Source organism: Triticum aestivum, chromosome 5A (genome assembly GCF_018294505.1).
Source record: "Triticum aestivum cultivar Chinese Spring chromosome 5A, IWGSC CS RefSeq v2.1, whole genome shotgun sequence".
In the NCBI taxonomy this organism is placed as follows: domain Eukaryota; kingdom Viridiplantae; phylum Streptophyta; class Magnoliopsida; order Poales; family Poaceae; genus Triticum; species Triticum aestivum.
The window spans coordinates 205393340-205417460 of record NC_057806.1 but is presented as its reverse complement, the minus strand read 5'-3'; positions in this window follow the sequence as shown (position 1 = coordinate 205417460).

Sequence of the window (24121 nt, the reverse complement as noted above, 5' to 3'; positions counted from 1 at the left end):
GGTCCCTGCATCTGGTTTTGAAGTAATCTCTGAGTCACGGGGACTCAGCAATCTCACACCCTCGCGATCAAGACTATTTAAGCTTATAGGAATGGTAAAAGGTATGATGTGGAGCTGTAGCAAGCGACTAGCATATATGGTGGCTAACATACGCAAAAGAGAGCGAGAAGAGAAGGCAAAGGCACGGTCGAGAAACTATGATCAATAAGTGATCCTAGAACAACCTACGTTCAAGCATAACTCGAGATCGTGTTCATTTCCCGGACTCCGCCGAAAAGAGACCATCACGGCCACACACTCAGTTGATTCATTTTAATTAAGTTAAGCTTTAGGTTATCTACAACCAGACATTAACAAATTCCCATCTGCCCATAACCGCGGGCACGGCTTTTGAAAGATCAAATCCCTGCAGGGGTGTCCCAACTTAGCCCATCACAAGCTTTCATGGTCAATGAAGGATATTTCTTCTCCCAAGACAATCCGATCAGAGTCGGAATCCCGGTTACAAGACATCTCGACAATGGTAAAACAAGTCCAGCAAGACCACCTGCTGTGCCGACAAATCCCGATAGGAGCTGCACATATCTTGTTCTCAGGGCACACCGGATGAACACTACGTACAACTAAAACCAACCCTCAGGTTTCCCCAAGGTGGCGCTGCAAATGGCTCTGTTTTGGAAAAACACTTAGAGGAGCACTGGCCCGTGGGTTTAAATAAAGATGACCCTTGAGTCCGCGGAATCCAAGGGAAAAAGAGGCTAGGTGGCAAATGGTAAAACCAAGCTTGGGCCTTGCTGGAGGAGTTTTATTCAAGGCGAACTGTCAAGGGGTTCCCATTATAACCCAATCATGTAAGGAACGCCAAATGAAGGAACATAACACCGGTATGACGGAAACTAGGGCGGCAAGAGTGGAACAAAACACCAGGCATAAGGCCGAGCCTTCCACCCTTTACCAAGTATATAGATGCATTAACATAGACAAGATATAATAATGATATCCCAACAATAAACATGTTCCAACAAGGAACAAACTCCAATCTTCACCTGCAACTAGCAACACTATAAGAGGGGCTGAGCAAAGCGGTAACATAGTCAAACAACGGTTTGCTAGGACAAGGTGGGTTAGAGGTTTGACATGGCAATATGGGAGGCATGATAAGCAAGTGGTAGGTATCGTAGCATAGGCATAGCAAAAGAGCGAGCATCTAGCAAGCAAAGATAAAAGTGATTTCGAGGGCATGGTCATCTTGCCTGCAAAGTTCTCCGAGTTGACGTTAGCTTGATCCTTGTAAACGTACTCAACAGGCTCCTCGATCACGTACTCGTCTCCCAGCTCTACCCAAACAAGAACAACAAGCAAAGGGAGACACAATCAACCACGTGCAATGCACAAGCAACATGATGCAAAACATGGTATGACATGCGGGATGCGGTATGCGATGCATATGCATGTTTCGGAAAGGAAAGATTGAACTTGGCCTCAACTTAGAAAACCAAGAGTGCCACTGGAAAGGGGAGTTGATTTCAGTCGAAATCGATATAAAGATCACCGGAATCGGATGCACGGTTTGGAAATGACAAGCAAAACAAATATGGCACTGGTCTGTGATTAACATCACGAGGCCATCTAAATGCATCAAGAACAACATGCTACAACACTCTAAAATAGCAAAAAAGTACATGGCAGGGATCCACTCAAGATGCTTGACAAAATATGAACACTGGGCTATGGCTAATTCACTCAATAGCAGGTTCAAACAAGCATGGCAAAAGAGCAAAACATATCAGGTTACGGACTTAGAGAAAATAACAACAAGTCAGGAATTTAACATCAAGAAGCAATGTTTAGAGAAAGATAACTACATGCTACGGGAATATATCATGCCAAAGCAAAGCATGGCATGAAGCTACTCAAAGCATACAACAAAAGTCCCTTACTGACCATAAGTCAAAGGGGATCAGAAAATACAATGGCAACCATGTGAACATAGCAATTATCGTTAACAGATTCAGACTAAGCAGCAAACTGGAACATGGCAAAACAGATATTGAGTAGGCATGTTAATGAGCTCGATGCACTCACCACAAGGCATTGCATGACTAACTAAGCATACACCCAGCAAGTAGACATGACACGGAAGCTAAACATGGCAAGAACAACACCATAACATGCACGGATCAACTACAACAACATCGGCAAAAATGCTTAACGTGTAAACATTCTATCAGGAACATTTTATAGCAAAAGTAGAGCTCGATTGACTCAAGCTAGGGTGCTCCATAAATGCAAACAAAGACATGTATGGATAGAGCACCACAAATATCTACAAAACATCCTTACTAGTCATGCTCAAAAGAGGCATGGATCACTCAGTAGCAACATGAACACATGGCATAAAAATATAAACAGGACAAAGACTTAGAAGATTTCTAAGTCCCTAAAATCAGTAACATTACGAGGGCTACTTTGCACGCTTGTGCTAGCCACCACAGAGATCACAAAAATACATGGCATACACCCCTGTAAATATGGCATGGCATACTTCAAAACTCATGTAGAGCGCAAGATCATAGGAGGCACACATCAATCATGGCAAAAATGACAAATGTCCAATTACTGATATGAATCTGAAACTAACAGAAACTAGCACTCTTTCAACAACATTTAGGGCATCAAGATGAGATCAAATGACCATGATGCAATGAGATGAAATGAATTACTCATCGAGACGAACATTTTGATATGCTACATGCCCAAAACGGAGCCACGGTTACAGAGTTATGCCATGATGAAAATTGCAGAAAATTACTGGAAATTAGGTCAAAAGTTAGCCGAGGTGGATCCAGATCTGGATCGGGCCGGGTACTGTAGTAGCGCAAAGATCAAGGATGGACGGCGCCGGAGTCGTGCTCGCCGGAGATGGCGTCGCCGGCCGGAGTTGCGAGGGGCGCCGGATCCGGGCGGAGGGAACGGCGGAGGAGCGCGGGTCGGCGAGGACGATGGCCGACTGCGGGCGCGAGGGGCGCAGGTCGGCGAGGTCGACATGGCGGAGCGGCGAGGTGGCAGCGCCGGACGGCGGGCGGCGGGCGGCGGCGCACGGCGACTCGGGCGACGCGGTGCCCACGGGTGGCGGCGGTGGGGAGACGGGCCGCGGGGGCCCTCCCTGGGCCCGGGCGGGCCGGCGAAGTGGGGCGGCGCGCGGGCGAGTCGCGGCGCGACATGTGGCGGCGGCGGGGCAGGTCGGACGTGTCCGGTCTGGCCGACTTCGTCCGGCGCCGCGAGGAGGGGGAAGGTTAGGGTTTCGCCCGTGATTTCGGGAAGGGGAGCTATATTTATAGGTAGGAGGAGCTAGGAGGCTCCAAATTGAGCACAGTTTGAGGCCACGCGATCGTGATCGAACAGCCCAGATGATGGAAGGGGTTTAGGTGGATTTTGGGCCACTTTGGAGAGCTGTTGGGCTACAACACACATGATGCCTTTTTGGTCCCTCGGTTAACCGTTGGAGTATCAAACGAAGTACAAATGGAACGAAACTTGACAAGCGATCTACCGGTAGTAAACCAAGGCCGCATGGCAAGTCTCAGTCCAATCCGAAAACGTTTAACCCCCACACACGAAAAGAGGTAGAAAGGGACACCGGAGGACATAGAAGCGCCAGAATGCGAAACGGACAACAAGGAAAATGCTCGGATGCATGAGACGAACACGTATGCAAATGTAATGCATATGATGACATGATATGAGATGCAAGACAAAGACAAGACAACACGAATACGATAACCCGACAATGAGGAAATAAAATAACTTAGTGCCGGAAATGGCAAGAGTTGGAATACAATTATGTCAGGTTACATACGGGGTGTTACAACTGTCCTCCTCGTCGCTTTCGCTCGAGGAGGAACTTTCGTCATGGCCCAAGCTCTCCAGGAAGCACCCTAAGCGGCCTCGCGAGCACCCTAAGATCTTGACGGAGAGCAGGCCACTCTCCATTAATTCGAAATGGAGAATGTGCCCCTCCGAGAAGCTATGGGCACGAGCAAATGTCTTCCAGCCACGATGAAGATACATTACATGAGGGGCGGGGAAATCGACATCAACCCACATGCTTGCATTCCCACAACCCCTCAGGTGTAGCCTCAGGGCGCGCGGTTGCTCGAGCCCCATCTCCCATGCAAAGAAGGTTGGAAGATGAAGGTGACCGCACAAGGGCTTGTACAGCCTGATGATGAACTCTCGAGGTTGGTCCGCAATGTGGCCTTCTAGCGGAGGAAGAGCTGCCAGTGGGGGCACAGTCAAGGAGCTCCCTAGCCCTCCTCCTCGAGCACCATGGCAGTGTCGGCCGCGCCCCCTCCTCCCTCCTCTCGCAATGGGCTCCGCCACCTCAGGATCTGGAGGAGGAGGGATACGCGGCCGAGTGCAAGCCCTCGACACCAGCGTCGGGACACTACTGCGCCCTCGACCTCTCACCATGGCTAAGGGAGAACAATTCCGGAGAAGGAGAGGTATGTGTAGAGGGGTACTGCCATTGTCCATTTTTATACAGGGGATGAGGCAGGGGGCTGGCCTCTCGTGGTAAAGATGGCCGCCCCGCTCCTCCAATACGGCCCCTCTACACCCTCGGCAGCATTGGGAATCAGGGCCGACCCTCTATTCCAACCATCGACGTTTGATTTTCAACCATGGAACTCCTCCTCGTGCCCTCGCATCCACCACCTACCATGACCAATGCATGCCGAGCACGTGGCTGGTGCATGCAGGACGTGGGGCAATTGGGATGGAGGTTTCCGCCCTGTGATCGCGGGGCGAGGAGAATTCATAAGCCACGATCAAAAGTTCCCCCCGTAGCGTTACACGCTGCAATGGGAAAACTAGAACCTAGCCCAGAATCAAGGCTGATGAAGCAGCAACAGAAAGCTCAAGGGGCCAACCCCTTCAGCAACCTTGCGTGTGCACTTATTAGGCCCTACCCCGACGATGCTCGGCAGCGCGTTCTGGGCAGGCCCAGGGGCTTCTGTCGGTGCAACAAGCACTTGGTCTGTTGCCCAGACTGTACACAAGCACTAGATCAAGATTGAAGCACCAAGCCAAGTCAGTGATTGAAGGAGCAAGAGATTTGAAGAACCAACACACAGTCCAGAGAGACCAAGATCGAGCCAGAAGAGCAAGATATCGGCAAGAGAAGGGCCTTCCTTGTCGGGCAAGCGAGCCCGGCAAGGGGCAAGGCCATCGCAAGGAGAAGGCACCCCGACAAGGTCTGCCGGGGCTCGCGGGGGCAGATCCACCCAACCAACCACTCAAGCGCGACCCGCGTCGTCATTCAGTGCGGTGTCAAGCCACAAGATGATTAAGTGGCAGCCGTTCGCCACATGGCAGCCATCTCCTATAGAAGAAGCCTAAAGATGACACCCGTCCTACTACATATCAAGGGAACAGGCGCGGAGCTGGCAAAATAGCCCAGCAAGCCTTGCCGGGTGACCAGTGATGTGACACCAAGCGGCGCGTTTAATGCACCTTGTCAGCCTATAGAGTTAGGTATGATAGCACTGTTCGCTATCATATCAGTGGATAATGAGTATTTTCCCATTTTGGTGACCCCTTAATCTATAAAAGGAGGCCCATGGCACTTGTGGGGGGGGTGTTGGAAAGTTGATGAACCCAAACCACCATACGCGCATAGTCGTCGCGGCCCCGAGGTAAAACCTGCCGGGCAAGCACTACAAAAAACGCACTTCCGTGATGATACGTGTTTGTCGCAGTAGGTCACGTTTTCTATCATGCATGTTCATCCATGACAATTTTATGACAGAATCAAGATAGTCATACCTGTGCTGTCGTAGAAGTGTGCCATGACATTACCAAAATTGTCATCACAGAAGTGTCCACTTCCTTGACGATAAATGGCGCGTCATGAAAGTGTGTTCGTCAAGGGTGACCGACATGTGGCATCCACCATAATGGGTTGCCATTAAGCTACCGGGTCCATTTTTGTATCCGATAACCCATTAACAGCCCGGACCAATGAGGATTTTCCAAGTGTAAAATTCTCATTGGCCGGAGGAAAAACGTGTTGGCTCACCGTTGGGACAAATGTCATCCACTCATTGGATAGGAGGCGCCTATGATAGGTCGACACGTGGCACGGCCCAACAGTGGCCCATTCAAGTGAAAAAGGCCGGCCTAGTGAAAATTAGCAGGCCAGCCCATATAAGGCCTACTTGTGCCAGCTCCATTTAAACCCACGACACATTCGAGACGTGCCAATTCGGCCTATCAATGACCCGTTAAAGATTTGACACCATTGCAGCCCATCGTCAGTTCGAGCTCGATAATAGCCCGCTATATATTTGGGCTCAATATCGGTCCGATGTGATTTCGGCATATGAACGGCCCATTCAAGAGATGGCCTGATTTTCAGGATGTACATCTTTCGGCCTTTTAGCGACCCGTTTTAGTGTTGGGCTAATTTCTGGCCCGGTGTGTCTTCCGCCTATTGACGGCCCATAAATGAGTTGGGCCATTTGTAGTCGGACCTTAGTTTTGGCCTTTTAGCGACTCATTTAAGTGTCAGGCCAATTCCTGACCCGGTGTGTCTTTCAGCCTGTTGACGGCCCATAAATGAGTAGGGTCATTTGTAGTCCGACCTGAGTTTTGGCTTTTTAACGGCCCATGCTCTTCATGGTCCAATACCAGCCCAGTTTCTCTTTCAGCCTGCTAAAGGCACACAACACAGTTGGGCCGTTTACAGTACGACCTGACTTTCGGCCTCTTAGCGGCCCATGCTCTTCATGGTCCAGTACAAGCCCGTTGTCTCTTTCGGACTGCTAAAGGCCCACAGTATAGTTGGGCCATATGTACCCCGACCTTAGCAACGGCCTGTTAACAGCCCGTGAAATCAAATGGGCCCACCTGTTGCTCGCTTGGATGTCGTCCTGTTAATGACCCGGGAGGTAAGAGGGTCGACCATTAACTTTCGGCCTGGTAATGGCCCATTAACTTAATGGGCCCACTAAAGGTCGTACATTTCTTTAGGCCCAATTAGATAATTTGAGCCCACTACGACAAGCAATTATGCACAGGACCAAAACCGATAAAGCAAAGGTATGGCATATAGGGAAAAACATTGCACATCCAGCATATATTACAGGAAATTACATCCACTAGCAATCAAAGATTGATGCCAGTGCAAATAAATGAACAGAACCTAACGATCTACAACATCACAATCTGCAACCTCTGCGCGGATGACGCCCATAAGCATGTGGGCAAGTTCTTGCTGCTTTGCTACACTGTCTCTAAAAACATTGATCAGTTGTTGTTGTGCACGAATGTGCAGCTCTGATTCCTCCACCATTTCCATCATTGCTTCAGCCATTAATTGGTTCACAAGCATACATTTTTTCCATTGCATTCGAGATAGAGGAGACTGAATAGATTCATATGGCGATTTTGGCAGGCTTGTATTATTGATAGTGGAGAGTGTATCGACCACTGCATCATAACATAAATTAGGAGGGGAACCTAACGGATTAATCATGAGTTATTGCCATATTACCTGGCCTAGATTTATTGGAAAGAAACAATGGGGTTGCCTTGTTGTTTTCAGAGTTTGCCTTCTTATCTTGAATAGCCTGCACCAAATTAACACACTAGCATTGCTATCATTGGCCAGGTCAGATAATAGGAAAGCAACATTGACACAACGAATGTTTGGGCAACCAGACCACACCAGCCTACACCAAAGTAACACAATATGGCACATCTATCATCAGCCAGGTAAGGTAATACGAAAGCAACATTGACACAATGAATGAATGGGCAACCAGGGCAGCACTACAATTCAGTAATGTGCATGATATGTGATAGTACACTCATGCAACTCAGTATGCAAAACTACCAGGCATATTTCCTTACAAAAATCAACATTGTCGCGTTTAACATTTTGCTACAACTGAATTTAGATCAGATAAAGGTTGGATTCACACCGATTAACAAAATACATGCTGATGTAAATATATAGTGATATGTAGCAGGTACTTACACCAGCATTGGAGCACAGAGAATTCCCGCAAGACACTTTGCTCGAATACGATCCCAGTACAGAAAGTCTTCTATCCTTTAAGCTTATTTTCTAAAAGAGAGATGGGCAAGAAACATGTAGAAAATATGATCAGAATGCTATAAAATTTCATGATGCGAGGATACGCACACGCTTCTTAGAATGGAGTTGACATATTTTTGCTGGACTGGAGCGGACTAGTTCTTTGGCCACTGGAATCTGCTTATTATCAGTGGGAGTTGGGTTTCTCTATGTTGGAGCAGTATCTATGAAAACTGGAGTTGGTTTATTATCTCCTGGCGTATGGATCTTTTGCAAAGACCTGGTTTGTAACCCTTCACATTCTAACATAGCCGTCTTCCCCTTGCATGCCTTATGTAGAAGAATGGTGCTTCAATTATAAAACATGCTACATCAGAGATGGAATAGGTACTGAAGAATAGAAAGCATGACATATTGACATGTATTCCCTCCATCCGGAAATAAATGGATGGGTCTAGGCGTATTTCAGTTCTAGATGCATCCAGTTTTATCCATTTTTGTGTCATGTAATCCGGACGGAGGGAGTATGATGTAAGAGCTAGGGATATGACAGGACATCAGTGTAAAAAAACACTACTTGAATGTAAAATTGTATGCTAGCGGAATACATTACTGAAAAACACTAAGGCAACATATGCGTGTATGATTGGGAAACTAAGATGGCATTGCAAGATACAACTAGAACAACACTTCAATGTAAAAAAAGAACATGGTATGGTACACAGATGCGGTACATGCTGATGAATAACAATGCATAAGATATTGAGGAGCATGATGTCCAAACAAAGCAGATGGCATTGCGATGGAGTAGAATTATAGTACTTGAATTTGAAAACATGTTATCATTAATGGAATAGGTACTGAAAAACAGGAAAGCATGCCATATTTACATGCATGATCAGCAGGCTAAGCACAAGGCATTGCAACAGAGTAGATGCACTCCAGGACATTATATGCATGTTGTACCTATATCAAGGGCCAAGTTAGAGCAAGGACCTTATGGGGTGGATAGGATTCATCATCTTTCTACAAGTCTTGTGAAGAACTGCCTTTACATGTTCCATCATATTGGGTATCATTGACGTCAAGCTTGTGGGCTGTTACATTGCTCCGTGAGGTTCTTGTGGATAAATCAGTGTGTGCAATTATATCTGACATGCATGGAAGACAACTAGTAGTTAGATTTATGTAATGAGTGCCTGTAGGAGATGATGTAAATAGTAGGATTGGGGTTAACTAGCAGCAATAGGTCTCAAAAACTAAAGGGAGAACACATATGAAAGCTACATAATATGTATTATTTGTACTCGAGATTAACTAGATGGCACACAAAAGTGAACAACATAGGTTATACTAGAAGTGGTATAATACTATAATCACCAGCCTGTGGGATAGCATAGGCTGATGGATGATAACTATGGAACAATGTTACCTATAGAACAAGTCTCTTAGCTAAACTATGGAACAACATTAACTCCTGAACAAGAACCGTAAGAGATCAACATGAATATACAGTGAAATGTGATAATCTATTTTTCATGCTTAGATGAATAACGAAGCCTTAAATGTGGCACACAAGTAAGATGAGGGTACAACCTATTTGGCCTCCATCCATAGGAGTGAGCATCATGTGCTGACTTGTCGATGGCCCTGCAGTTGTTGTGGCTGTCCATGTCGGGCACGCGCATTCGATGCAGGTAACTGTTGAATGGGGACTATAGCTCCCCTTCTGGTGTATGCTTCCCTCGTTGGAGCAGATGCGGTGAGTCAGCAGATGGTGTGGCTGAAGATGCAGAAAATGCATAATGTTAAGAATGACACATCTCTGATCTAAAGAAATACCCTAAGAGATCAACAACAAGGTACGAGAGTGGTCACACGTTTGATGACTCTAGACTAAATTGGGGTCACACGATTTTATTTTACTTTGGTACTGTCCGATCTACGCCGGATGGCTTGATGGCCGTCTTGTGCCTCTTGACTGACACTGTTCCGAATCTTCCCCGAAGAGCCAGTGACCACCGGCAGAGCAGCCTACCTCTGACGTCCGTGGCCTCGACCAAAACCCCGCTCCCCGCCCCACCACACTGCCGTGGTTGCGCCGCCCCCGGGCCAATCCACAAAGACTCGCCGTCATCCAGATCTGGCGGTGGCAGTACCTTCAACTCACGCAACTCTAAGATAGCCATCTAAGCGCTGCTTCCACGGCGAACTTGCGCCCCCACACCCTTACCTTAGACACCAGGCAACCGGCAACCTAGGAGCTCTATCGGCTCGAGGGGTGCTGCTTCCCATTGGGAATCGATTGGCCCAGAATAAAAATTCAGACAACTGACGCCTAAATAAAGTGATTTGAGATGAGGGTGCGACCTATCTGGCGGCCCGATGAAGTAGGCAGCTCTAGCTACCTAGTTGGTGAGGGCGATGCGGTTGCGGTTGCTACCGGCGGCAGGGAAGCAGAGATGTCGGGATGGTCGGCGGCTACGGGGAAGCAGCACCGGGGCTGTGGACGGGTCCAAAGTTGGAGCCACTCCGGCGCCATGAACAACGACGGGGGTGAATCGGCTCTGGTACGGTTCACGCGGCCGTCATCAAGGCATCTCCGGAAGCACGGAGTAAGAGGCACAAGGCCCAATGCACGATGACAAATGGACAACGTCTCCGGGATTAGAGAGGATGACAAATGCACAAGGCCCAATGCATGATTAGTTTATACACTCTGCAGAGGTTTGCGCACTTTTCCCACAAGACTCGATCTCATCCGTTGGGATTCTCGCACTACATGGTGTTTGAGAAACGGATGACCGAGACATAGTTTTTCAGAAGCGCTAGCACCTTACGACCGGGTAGACTGTTACACCTACTTTCCCCTACATCTGCTAGTCTACCACTTTAAGAGTTCGCACGACTTAATCAACTATGCTAGAGCCCATAGTAACTTCTGGCTGCACTCGGAAGTTTCTAGTATGAATAATCTCATGATCCCTTCGAGCCTGGGTGGCGGTCCATAAAGAAAAACAGGCAATCGCTGGAATACACAGGTGCCTCAATCCACCCAGATGTATATTGGAGTTGCCACCTTAAGTTAACCATTAATTAAACAATCTCACATCTGTCATGAATACACTCAAACGCAAACCACGTCTACGAGCATACATAGCAATATAAGCATAACGTAGAAGTAACTCCTAGGGTTTGATAATAAACAGGTGAATAGGTACTACCTCATCTACTTCCCAAACCCACAATTTAATTCAGATCCTAACATTGCAATTGTTTGAGGACTTATCTAATGCAATAAAACTGGGTAGTAAGAGGTATGATCAAAGTGTTACTTGCCTTGCTGATGATCCGTCAAACCTAGAGATTCGAAGTAGCAAGCGGCGCACTCCGGGTACTCTATCGCAAATAAATACGCACACAATAAGCACTCATCTAAAGCACAGGTAAAACTCAAATAAGAGATCTAACCAGAAAGTTCAACTTAAGAACTCCGGTTTGCAAAAAGAAACAATTCAAACGAAACAACGAAAGTCAAACGGCGAAAGAAACAGACTTCTTTTACTAATATGAACCTAAGTCAAATTTCACAGAAGCAAAAACTTGTTTTAGTTGGTTAAACGGAAAGAGGGTTTCGAGGCGAAACTCTAGGCGCTTGAATCGCCCGATTCCGATAAACGAGCGAAAAGTTACACTAAAACGAAAAATAGATCGGAAATCGCGATCAGGAATAATCGCAGAAAATCCGAGAAAAAGAAAAACGGACGAACAGGCTAACGAAAGAACGTTTGCTAACTGCGGCTAAAAGATGAAAACCGTTCGTTAAAATGGACCAACGAACGGGCGTTCGCTAAATAAACTAAACCAAAAAAAACCGAACGAAAACCGGGCGGTTTTCTCTAGGAAACCGGCGGCGGTGGCGGTGGTCAACCTCGGCGGTGGGACGTCGGCGGCAGGGCGGCTCCGGCGTCGGGCGGGGCTCTGGTGGGCGGCGGGGTCGGCGGCGGGGCGGCTCCGGGCGGCGGCGTTGGGTGGCGGCGGCGGCATCGGCAGAGGCGCTAGGGTTTGGGGTGGCGGGGCGGCTCGGGCTGGGCTACGGGGTGGCCTCCCCGGCTTATAAGGGCCGGCCAGGCCAGAGTCCTAGTCGGACACGGCCCGGTTAGGTCGGTTCGTTTGTTTTTTTTAATAATTTTGCGCAGAAAAACAAATAAAAGAAATAATAAACGGACTCCAAAAATCCCGAAATAAATTTTCCCCGACTTCTAAAATCAAGCCGGACAAGATGCACATTTATTTGGGGCCTAAATGCAATTTTGAAAAACGCTTATTTTTCCTAATTCAAATAAAATAGCGAGAAAACTCCGAAATAAAATCTTATTTGATTTTTTATTAAATCCTCAATATTTCTTTATTTTGGGGAAGCATTTTATTCCCTCTCTCTTATTTTTATAATTGAAATAATTGAAGATAAAATAAATAAAATCAAATGATCCTATCTTAAAAATTTGAGAAAACCCGAATATGAAAATAACGAAATCCCCAACTCTCTCCATGGGTCCTTGAGTTGCGTAGGATTTCTAGGATCTAGCCAAAATACATTAAAATATGATATGCAATGACGATCTAATGTATAACATTCCAAATTGAAAATTTAGGATGTTACAAACCTACCCCCCTTATGATGAATCTCGCCCTCGAGATTCAGGTTGGCTAGCAAATAGGTGAGGGTGGTCCTTCCGTAGATCTTCCTCTCGTTCCCAGGTGGCTTCATCCTCGGTATGGTGGCTCCACTGAACTTTGTAGAACTTGATAACCTTGGTGCGGGTGACTCGGCTGGCATACTCAAGAATCTTGACTAGTTTCTCCTCATAAGTCAAATCACTATCCAACTGAATCGCTTCCAGCGGCACTGTATCTCTCAGTGGTATATCCGTCATCTCTGCGTGGCACTTCTTCAACTGGGAAACGTGGAACACGTCGTGAACTCCCGACAATCCCTTAGGCAGTTCCAATTTATAAGCAACTTCTCCCATGCGTTCCAAAACTTTGTATGGTCCCACAAAACGTGGCGCTAACTCCAAAGGTCTTAACTCCTCGAAGTGGAGATACACGAAGATAAACTCTATCTCCGGCTCCGTAAACTGTCTCCTTGCGTTTAGAGTCTGCATAGCTCTTCTGCCTGGACTGGGCTACCTTGAGCTTATCACGAATCAACTCCACCTTCTGTTCAGACTCGTTAATCAGATCTGGTCCAAATAACTGGCGGTCTCCAACTTCATCACACGACAATGGTGTTCTGCACCTTCTTCCGTACAAGGCTTCAAAAGGGGCCATCTTCTAACTAGATTGACAACTATTGTTGTAAGAGAACTCCGCATATGGCAAGTTGTCATCCCAACTAGATCCATAATCTAGTGCACAAGCTCTCAGCATATCCTCCAAAATCTGATTGACTCTCTCTGTCTGTCCATCGGTCTGCGGATGAAAAGCTGTACTGAACTCTTGCCTGGTACCCAAAGTTTCGTGCAACTGATTCCAGAACTTTGAGGTAAACTGGGTTCCTCTATCTGATACAATGCTCCTCGGAACTCCATGCAGACATACAATCCTGGTCATGTATATCTTTGCCAACTTAGCACTGGTGTAAGTGGTCTTCACTGGGATGAAATGAGCTACCTTCGTCAAGCGATCGACTATAACCCATATAGAGTCATAGCCTGAACGGGTCCTGGGTAATCCCGTGATAAAATCCATGCCTAGCTTATCCCACTTCCATTCGGGTATCGGCAATGGCTGTAGCAATCCTGCTGGCTTCTGATGCTCTGCCTTCACTCTCTGACATACATCACAGACTGCTACATACGCCGCAATATCCTTCTTCATTCCGGTCTACCAGAAAGTGTCCTTCAAATCCAAATACATCTTGGTGTTTCCTGGGTGAATCGGGTACGGTGAATCATGGGCCTCTTGCAAAATTAACTTCCTGATCTCCGGGTCTTTAGGCACATAAACGCGGTCCTCAAACCATAAGGTATTGTGTTCATCCTCACGAAATCCTTTAACTTTTCCCTTGCTCACCTTCTCCTTTATGGTGGTAATTTCCTTGTCAGTCTTCTGAGCTTCTCTGATCTTATCCATCAGAGTAGACTGAATTTCCAATGCTGCTAAATAGCCTCTCGAAACTATCTCCAAACATAGCTCACGAAGATACTCGGCTAATTCTTTTAGTAACTCTCCGGTCATTATTGTGTTGACATGGATCTTGCGGCTCAATGCGTCAGCTACTACGTTAGCCTTTCCGGGATGATAATGCAATCTCATATCATAATCCTTGATGAGCTCCAACCATCTCCTTTGCCTGAGATTCAACTACTTCTGCGTGAAGATGTACTTCAAACTCTTGTGATCCGTGTACACCTCACAATGGTTTCCGATGAGAAAATGTCTCCATGTCTTCAAAGCGTGCACTACAGCTGCTAACTCCAAGTCGTGAGTAGCATAATTCAACTCATGGGGCTTAAGCTGTCGTGAGGCATATGAAACAACTCTACCCTCCTGCATAAGCACTGCTCCAAGTCCTCGATGTGAAGCGTCGCAATATACCTCATAATCCTTGCGCTAAGCTGACAGAATAAACACTGGCGAGGTAACCAAACGTTTCTTCAACTTCTGGAAACTAGCATCACATTTCTCAGTCCATTTGAACTTGGTATCCTTCTTTGACAACTCCGTCATAGGTTTTGCAATCTTTGAGAAATTTTCAATGAATCTCCGGTAGTATCCTGCGAGTCCAAGAAAACTCCGAATCTCTCCAACTATTGTTGGGGCTTCCCAATTTGTCACAGTGACAAACTTGGTGGGATCTACTGCTATTCCTTCTCTGGATATAACATGTCTGAGGAATCCAACTTCCTTCAACCAAAACTCACATTTGCTGAATTTGGTGTATAACTAATGTTCTCTGAGCTTAGCAAGTACCAAACGCAAATGTTCTTTATGTTCTTCTTCATTCTTCGAGTAAACCAGAATATCATCAATGAATACTACGACGAACTTATCCAAAAACTCCACAAACACTTTGTTCATCATGTTCATAAAATAGGCAGGTGCGTTAGTCAGACCAAATGACATAAGGGTATACTCATACAACCCGTACCTTGTGGTAAAAGCTGTCTTAGGTATGTCCTGCTCTCGAATCTTCAACTTGTGGTATCCTGATCGCAAATCAATCTTGGAAAATACCTTAGCTCCTTGCAATTGGTCAAATAGATCATTAATCATTGGCAGTGGGTACTTATTCTTGATCGTCACTTCATTCAATCCTCGATAATCAACAACCATCCTTAATGATCCATCCTTCTTTTCCACTAGAAGTACTGGTGATCCCCAAGGTGACGAACTTGGGCGAATATAACCCTTATCCAGTAACTCCTTAATCTGCTTCTTAATCTCCTCCAAATACTTTGCAAGCATTCGGTATGGTCCCTTAGATATTGGCCCTGTGCCTGGCAAAAGCTCAATCAAAAACTCAATGTCTCTATCCGGTGGCATGCCTGGCAACTTTTCTGGAAATACATCCGGAAAATCCTTTACCACCGGTACTTCCTCCCGCACAACTCCTGTTAAGGAATTTACTTGAGTCCTATTTGGCGCATGCCGTGATACATACTTGATCCTTCTTCCCTCTAGGTGGTAAGCAAAATCTACTTACTAGCGCAATCGATGTTTCCTCCATACATCGATAGCCAATCCATACCCAGAATTACATCCAAACCTTGCGATTCCAAAATGATTAAATCCGAGGGAAACACATGTCTACCTATACTCAATGGCACTTGAAAACATCCTCTACTCGCCATATACTCCGCTCCTGGTGAGCTTACTAACATAGATGTTTTAAGAACCTTGGTGGGCAGTTTATGCTTATCCACAAATCCCCTTGATATGTATGAATGCAATGCCCTAGTATCAAAAGGAATGATTGCAGTAAATGACTTAACCAAAAACTTAGCTATTACTGCATCTGGCTGGGCTTCAACCTCTTCCACGTTAACGTGGTCCACCTGTCCCCTGTTGAAAGGGTTTGGTTTCTTCCCTGAGCTTCCATTGCCATTTCCATTCTGGGCTTCAAGACATTCATTGGCATAATGTCCGGTCTTCTGACACTTATAACAAGTGACTTGGCTTAGGTCTCTCTTGGCTGGGGTTGATGGGTTGGTACGATTCTGACCGTTGCTTCCCTCATTCCCATTACCATTCTTGGGGCCATTATGATTATGCGAACTCCCTCCTCCATGGGTATGCTGAAAATGTCCTCCCGATTTCGGGGTAAAACGTGGCTTCTGCTGAGCTCCTGAATTGTATTTCCCTTATCCATGCTTCGTCTTGCGGTTCTCAATCTGTTGCTGCTTCCCTTCAATCATAAGAGCATGGTATACCAACTCCTGGTAGTTGTTGAAAGTTGCTACCATCAACTGCATGCTCAACTCATCATTCAGTCCTTCCAGAAATTTCTCCTGCTTAGCTGCATCCGTAGCAACGTCATCCGGGGAATAACGTGCTAACTTACTAAAGTCATCCACATATTGGCCAAATGTTCGTCCTCCTTTGCGCAAGTTGTGAAACTCACGCTTCTTCATGGCCATAGCTCCTGCTGAAACATGGGCAATACGGAAAGCCTACTGAAACTGATCCCATGTGACAATGTCGATAGGATAAGTGGCTGTGAAATTCTCCCACCATGATGCTGCGGGTCCTTCAAGCTGATGTGCAGCAAAATGCACCTTTTCCGCATCTATGCATCCTGCTGTGGTCAATTCCCTCCCTGCCTTGCGGATCCAATCATCTGCCACTATCGGCTCGGTGCTACTGGAGAACACCGGCGGATTTAATCTAAGGAAATGGGTTAAGTGATCAACAAGTGGTGGTGGTGGTGGGTTGTTGTTGTTGTTGTTGTTCCCCTGATTCTGATTCTGGACTAGCAATTACATCAATGCATTCTGCTACTGGATCAACTGAGTGAGCTCCGGTGGGAAAGCAAATCCATTGTCACGTCTCGGAGGCATCTGAGGTTTAGAGAGAAAACACTACCCATATGCACATGAGGCAAATGCAAACAAAATCACTTCATTCAATTCAAACAAGGGCATACAATCGGTCTAGAACTATCTTTATAAAAGTGCTTGGACTATGCTATATATATGGTGGAATACTACTACTATTATGGTGGTCTACTAGAAAAATTGCTCCGATGAAGACTCCATGATATCCACTCCAGCTTCATCAACATAGTCATCATTGCTGTCATCTGGGTCCGAGTCGGTGTCGACGATGATGATGTAGTCCTCCGGGCAAGTGGAATCATCATCTTCTCCTCCTGGCACGGGATCTCCCATGAAAACTCCTAGCTTCCTAGTCAGGTCATCATTCTTCTCCACTAATACTTCGATTTCCTCCATATAATATTCGTGTGTAGCTTTGAGTTCTTCCTCCAGCTCCGTGATACTTGTCATTGCCTTCTTCAGATCTATCATGCCTGCGCACATCTGGTTCTCCTGACGTCGAATGTGCTGATTTAACTCTTGGATAAAAGCTGTGATTGATCTATCCTTCCTGATGCTGATCATCTCCCGTTGCTCATCTCGGCGCCCACAAATCTGATAGATAGTATCCTTGAGATCATTGCGGTAAACTTCTCCAATACGTCCCATGGTAATGTGGGCTGCCATGCTCTTTCCTAGACTCCAGGTTGGTGCATCAAAGGAAAACTCTATGGGCTCGGTGACTGGCGCGAACGTCCTTTCGGGAACTTGAACTTGAATCATCCAGCGCTCCTCCTCGGGTAAAGTGGTGTTGTAGGTCCCGGTGAAGCTTGGCACTCTAATGTTCAGGTACTTAGTGACTTCTTTTAGGTGGCGTCCACAGGGTGTATCTTCATCCGGTTGCGTGAACTTGTTCCTTGCATCCGCCATCCTAAAAGAGTAGAAAATATGAGGAGTCAAAAATGAGAAGAGAGTAGTGATCTAGGTCTTTATCTTAGTGGTCGTGTCCTACAGTCAACCTGGCTCTGATACCATCTTTGTAGCGACCAGACCTCAAACAGTCTGATCTCTATGCTTCAGTGTCATCCCTGGATTAGTAATGCTGACACGCACAGTACTTGAAGGATTTATAACAGAGTAGCAATCACACACTTATTACATTGAATGTCTCAAAAGAGAACTTATTACAAATAATATGGCTTAAGGCCATCTAATACGCTAATAGTGGAAGGCTTGGAAGATAAAGTGAGTCCATCAACTCCAACGGCATCACTAAGTGAAAGACCACGACCTAAGGCTCCTTACTCGTCGTCTGAAAAGTCTGCAACATGATACGTTTCAGCCTGAAAACGGGTCAGCACATGGAACATGCTGGCAATGTAACACCAAAAGGATAATGAATAGAATAATGCTACCACTATATGCAACATGAACGTTCCATGTGCTGCAAAGTATAGAACAACGACCTAAGGCTCCTTATTCGTCGTCTGAAAAGTCTGCAACATGAACGTCGCAGCCCGAAAATGGGTCAGCAGATGGAATATTCTGGCAATGTAACACCTAGAAAGTAGTGAACATAATAGGCTATACTACATGCATATATGGCTCATGGAAAGCTCTATGGTTACAGTTTTGCGTAAAGCCAATTTTTCCCTACTGCAAAGGAATAAATTTTATTTAACTATCATGGTGGTTGTTAAACATTGAGAGCGTAGAAACCCTCTCAATCCCAATTAAACATCATCATTAAAACCCAAAAAAATTAGTTAAAGTCACATGATAATCCAAGTACTAGATACTCAAGTTGTCCATAACCGGGGACACGGCTAACGATGATTAGTTTATACACTTTGCAGAGGTTTGCGCACTTTTCCCCACAAGACTGGATCTCCTCTGTTGGGATTCTCGCACTACATGGTGTTTGAGAAACGGATGACCGAGACATAGTTTTTCAGAAGCACTAGCACCTTACGATCGGGTAGACCGTTACACCTAGTTTCCCCTACATCTGTTAGTCTACCACTGTAAGAGTTCGCACGACTTAATCAACTATGCTAGAGCCCATAGTAACTTTGGCTGCACACGGAAGTTTCTAGTATGAAGAATCTCATGATCCCTTTGAGCCTGGGTGGCGGTCCATAAAGAAAAACAAGCAATCACTGGAATACACAGGTGCCTCAATCCACCAAGATGTATATTAGAGTTGCGACCTTAAGTTAACCATTAATTAAACAATCTCACATCTGTCATGAATACACTCAAACGCAAACCACGTCTACGAGCATAGCATAGCAATATAAGCATAACGTAGAAGTAACTCCCAGGGTTTGATAATAAAAAGGTGAATATGTAGTACCTAAACTACTTCCCAAACCCACAATTTAATTCAGATCGTAACCATGCAATTGTTTGAGGATTTATCTAATGCAATAAAACAAGGCCCGGTTAGGTCGGTTCGTTTGTTTTAGTTTTTTTTAAATAATTTCATGTAGAAAAATAGATAAAAGAAATACTAAACGGACTCCAAAAATCCCGAAATAAATTTTCCCTGACTTCTAAAATCATGCCGGACAAGATGAACATTTATTTGGGCTCTAAATGTAATTTTGAAAACGCGCATTTTTCCTAATTCAAATAAAATAGTGAGAAAACTCCGAAATAAAATCTTATTTGATTTTTTTATTAAATCCTCAATATTTCTTTATTTTGGGAAAGTCATTTTATTCTCTCTCTCTCTCTCTCTTATTTTTATAACTGAAATAATTGAAGATAAAATAACTAAAATCAAATGATCCTATTTTCAAAATTTGAGAAAACCCAAATATGAAAATAAAGAAATCTCCAACTCTCTGCATGGGTCCTTGAGTTGTGTAGGATTTCTAGGATCTAGACAAAATGCAATAAAATATGATATGCAATGATGATCTAATGTATGACATTCCAAATTGAAAATTTGGGATGTTACATTAGCCACTCTCTTGGGTCCATAGCATATAGATTTACTGAAAAGTCAAACATCACAAAGTTTGACCATGTACGTGGAGAAAAACATTTACATCTAGAACGGCAAACATATACCATTAGATTCATCATGAGATGTAGTTTTGTATGATGTATCTTTGGTATTGTAGACATAAATAACATTAGCGTAAACCTGATCAAAGTTTCCAAAGTTTGACTTCTAAAAAATTTACATGCACTTAATTATCGAGCGGATGGAATATCTCTTTCCTCCTCTCATCTATCTGATGCACCACTCAACGTTATTGGGGTTCCTCTATCTTTTGCAAACTTTATATCTCCCTGGTTCACACATACACATGTCTCGCTCGCGCTACATATAGACCCATCCAACACTTTCCACCCTTGTTCTCTCTCTATGTGACACGCACCCCCCTAAGTACCATAATCCCTCACTCCATCGTAGGCGCACGCACTCCCCCTAAGTATGATTATCTCTCACTAGCCATCAGGAACAGACGTATTGTCTCCTTCCATCCATATGTCTATCAAGATATCTCTCGGGGTATCTTCTATTGCGCACAGACCTTGTCACTCGATCTCCCACCCATGTAGTCCCATCACAATCTCCAGGGGATCTCTCTATGACAAACATACACTACAAAAAAATACACTTCCGTGATGATACGTGTTTGTCACAGTAGGTCATGTTTTCTGTCATGCATGTACATCCATGACAAATTTATGACCGAATCAAGATAGTCATACCTGTGCTGTCGTAGAAGTGTTCCATGACATTACCAAAATTATCATCACGGAAGTGTCCACTTCCATGACGGTAAATCGCGCGTCACAGAAGTGCTTTCGTCAAGGGTGACCGACACGTGGCATCCACCATAACGGAACGCCGTTAAGCTATCGGGTCCGGTTTTTGATCCGATAACCCGTTAACAGCCCCGACCAATGGGGATTTTCCACGTGTAAAATCATCATTGGCTGGAGGGAACACATGTCGGCTCGCCGTTGGGACAGATGTCATCCACTCATTGGACCCAAAGCCCCTATGATACGTCGACATGTGGCACGGCCCAATAGAGGCCCATTCGTGTGAAAAGGACGACCCGTTTGACTTGGTCAAAAGGTGGAGGGCCGGCCCACGCAAGTCTGTTAATGGCAATTTCGCATATAACCCATTTACAGCCCGCTAACCCAGGGCCCGTTTATGGCCTATCCGAATTAGGCCCTGTAGCGTCATCTGGGACGTCCAATATAATTCCAGCCAGTTTTAACTTTCGGACCATGTATGCCCATGATGTCTTTCGGCCCATATGATGCCCTTAGTAACCCTTGGCCCATTAACGGCCCGTGGTAAAGCTAGCCCGTAATGAAGAGTGTATCACTTTATACCCGTTAACGGCCCATTATTCCGTTGGGCCGTTTCCAGCCCATGTTATTTTTCGGTCTTCTCAGGGCCCATTTATTCTTGGGCTCATTTCCAGTATTCGTTTACTTTCGGCCAGTTACTGTCATTTTCTGCTTGTGGGCCAAATTTAGCCTGTGGTTACAGTCGGCCCGTTTGTGGCCCGTTAATACGTTGGGCCGTTTTCATAGCGTCATCAAATACGGCCGATTAACGACGACCCGTTATGGTCGGCCCATGAACGGACAATTTCAACTCTAGCGCATTTACAGCCATAATGTGGTCTGTTATTGGCCCATGTTTGGCCAACCGATCATACGGCCCGTAGAAGGCCCATTGATAATACGGCCCGTGGAAGGCCCATTGTGTCTATGGCCCATATAAGGCCCATTGTTTCTATGCCCCATAGAAGGCCCATTGTCTCTACGACCCTTAGAACGCCCATTGTTTCTACGGCCCGTAGGAGGCCCATGTTAACTACAGTAAATATGTAGCCCATGGTTAATGTAGCCTAGTTTTAAAAATAGGCTATTGCGGCCACTAGCAAACCGCGGAAAAAGAACTTCACTGACTACAAGAAAACAAATAAACAAGACAATAAGGAAATAAATAGGCAAGCAACTTATGCTAGGCTATCACGGCTATTACAGATATTACGTCCACTAGGCATCAAAGTTCGCCACCAGTGCAAATATAGGGAACAAAGCAGCATATAAACGCCGCAGCAAAACAATTCCAGAACTGAAACCACTTCAGAAGAGCTCACGAAACAATATCCTGGGTACCCATAATGATCGCAAGATGCTTAGCAAGTATGCATCTGAATTCTGCAAGGACTTCATCAGTCCTTCAGCTTCCTCTTGCATAACATCTGATCGATGTCTTTCAACTTGAAGTTGAGACTCAAGAAGCCGAACTGATTCAGGCAGCGAGTTCGAAGAGCTGTTTCCAGCAGTAGTAGCCAGTAACTCGAACACTACATCTAGACAGGGCTTTGGGGTTGTCTGAGTGTCTTCAATATAGTTTTTATCAGCTTTCTTGGAGACCAACAGGGATGTCTCACTATCTTGAACCCTATCTACATTACTTCTTGTACCATTGCGTAATGGGGTACTCTTCTCAAATATTTTACCTGCATTCTAAGATAGAAACAAACAAACACATCACATGTTTACAATGTAGTATATGAAACTCATTTTGGTAAACCAGTTCATTACTAATGTGGACAGGATAATAGCATGAAACAAACATATATCTATGTAGTATGGTCACCGTATGGTCTATATCATTCTAGTTTATGTTGCCAAATCAAGATAGATACAGTTCGAATCATATCTATTTAAGACAAACTAGCTTAGACAAAATATAAGTGTGGGAAACTACACAGCAATAACAACACTTGTAAGGTGCATGGCATGAGAATATAACTGTTTATTCAATTGAAACCGAAATCAACATAGAGCAAGTTACAACAGCAAAAACATTAAAGAAACAGGTTTAAAACATACCTGTTGCGCCATTGAAGTTTCAATTGCGCCATTTGATACCTGTTGCGCCATTTGAAATTAGTTGGTATGAGTAAATACAGTGATGCAAGAGCAAAGTAGTATGAACCATAGCTACGGAACCTGACCCGAGAACAATTCTTCTTCTGCTTTAAGCGTTGACTTGGGGTTTGGAGTGGTGGTCCTCGTGCTTTGGGCACTGCAGTTGCCTTACTAACTGCTCGTTTTTGGGTGCTCTGTGGTGGAGACGGTGCTCTGTCAATGGGAACTGGGTTACTATCTGCTGGGGTTGGGGTTAGAAGTGGTGTAGTTGGTTCTCTATCCAACTGGGTAGGGGTACAGCCTGCGTGAGTTTGGATTATGTGTGGTGGGGCAGGTTCTTGGGCAAGTAAAATAGTGGTTCTATGTCCATCGACAGGTAGCACGATCTTTTCGAAAGACCGTGTTTTTACTCCCACAGATACTGCAATCACCCCCTCCAATTGAAATGGCTGATAAACAAGAAAAGTAATTGAATGTATAGACATTGTCAGATAGATAGGTGCAATGGATAGTAGGGAAGAAAACAGGGCAGGAAATAATTCACATTTATGTTTTCTAACCAAACAGAATAGTAGGACATAATTTCACATATATGATGGCTAATTAAACAGGATAGCATGACACAATTTCACATGTATGATGGCTAACTAAACAGGATAGAATGACATACTTCAAAATATGATGACTATGTAAACAGGTTGACATGATATAACTATATGATGTGTCTATTAAAGTGGTTGGCATGCCATAAATCACAAGCATGCCGTCGATGGAAACATGATGGCATGATATAATTCACGGATAGAATGACATAATTCAAAATATGATGACTATGTGAACAGGATGAGATGATATAACTATATTATGTCTTTAGAAAATGGGTTGGCATTCCATAATTCAGATACATGTTGTCTATGTAAACATCATGGAATGATATAATTCAAATATATGATTTATATACTAAGGAAGTGAGCAGATGGCAATCTCATATATGATGTGTCAAGTAAGGAGATGGCATTCAATATCGTGTATATGATGTAAAAAGTAAGCA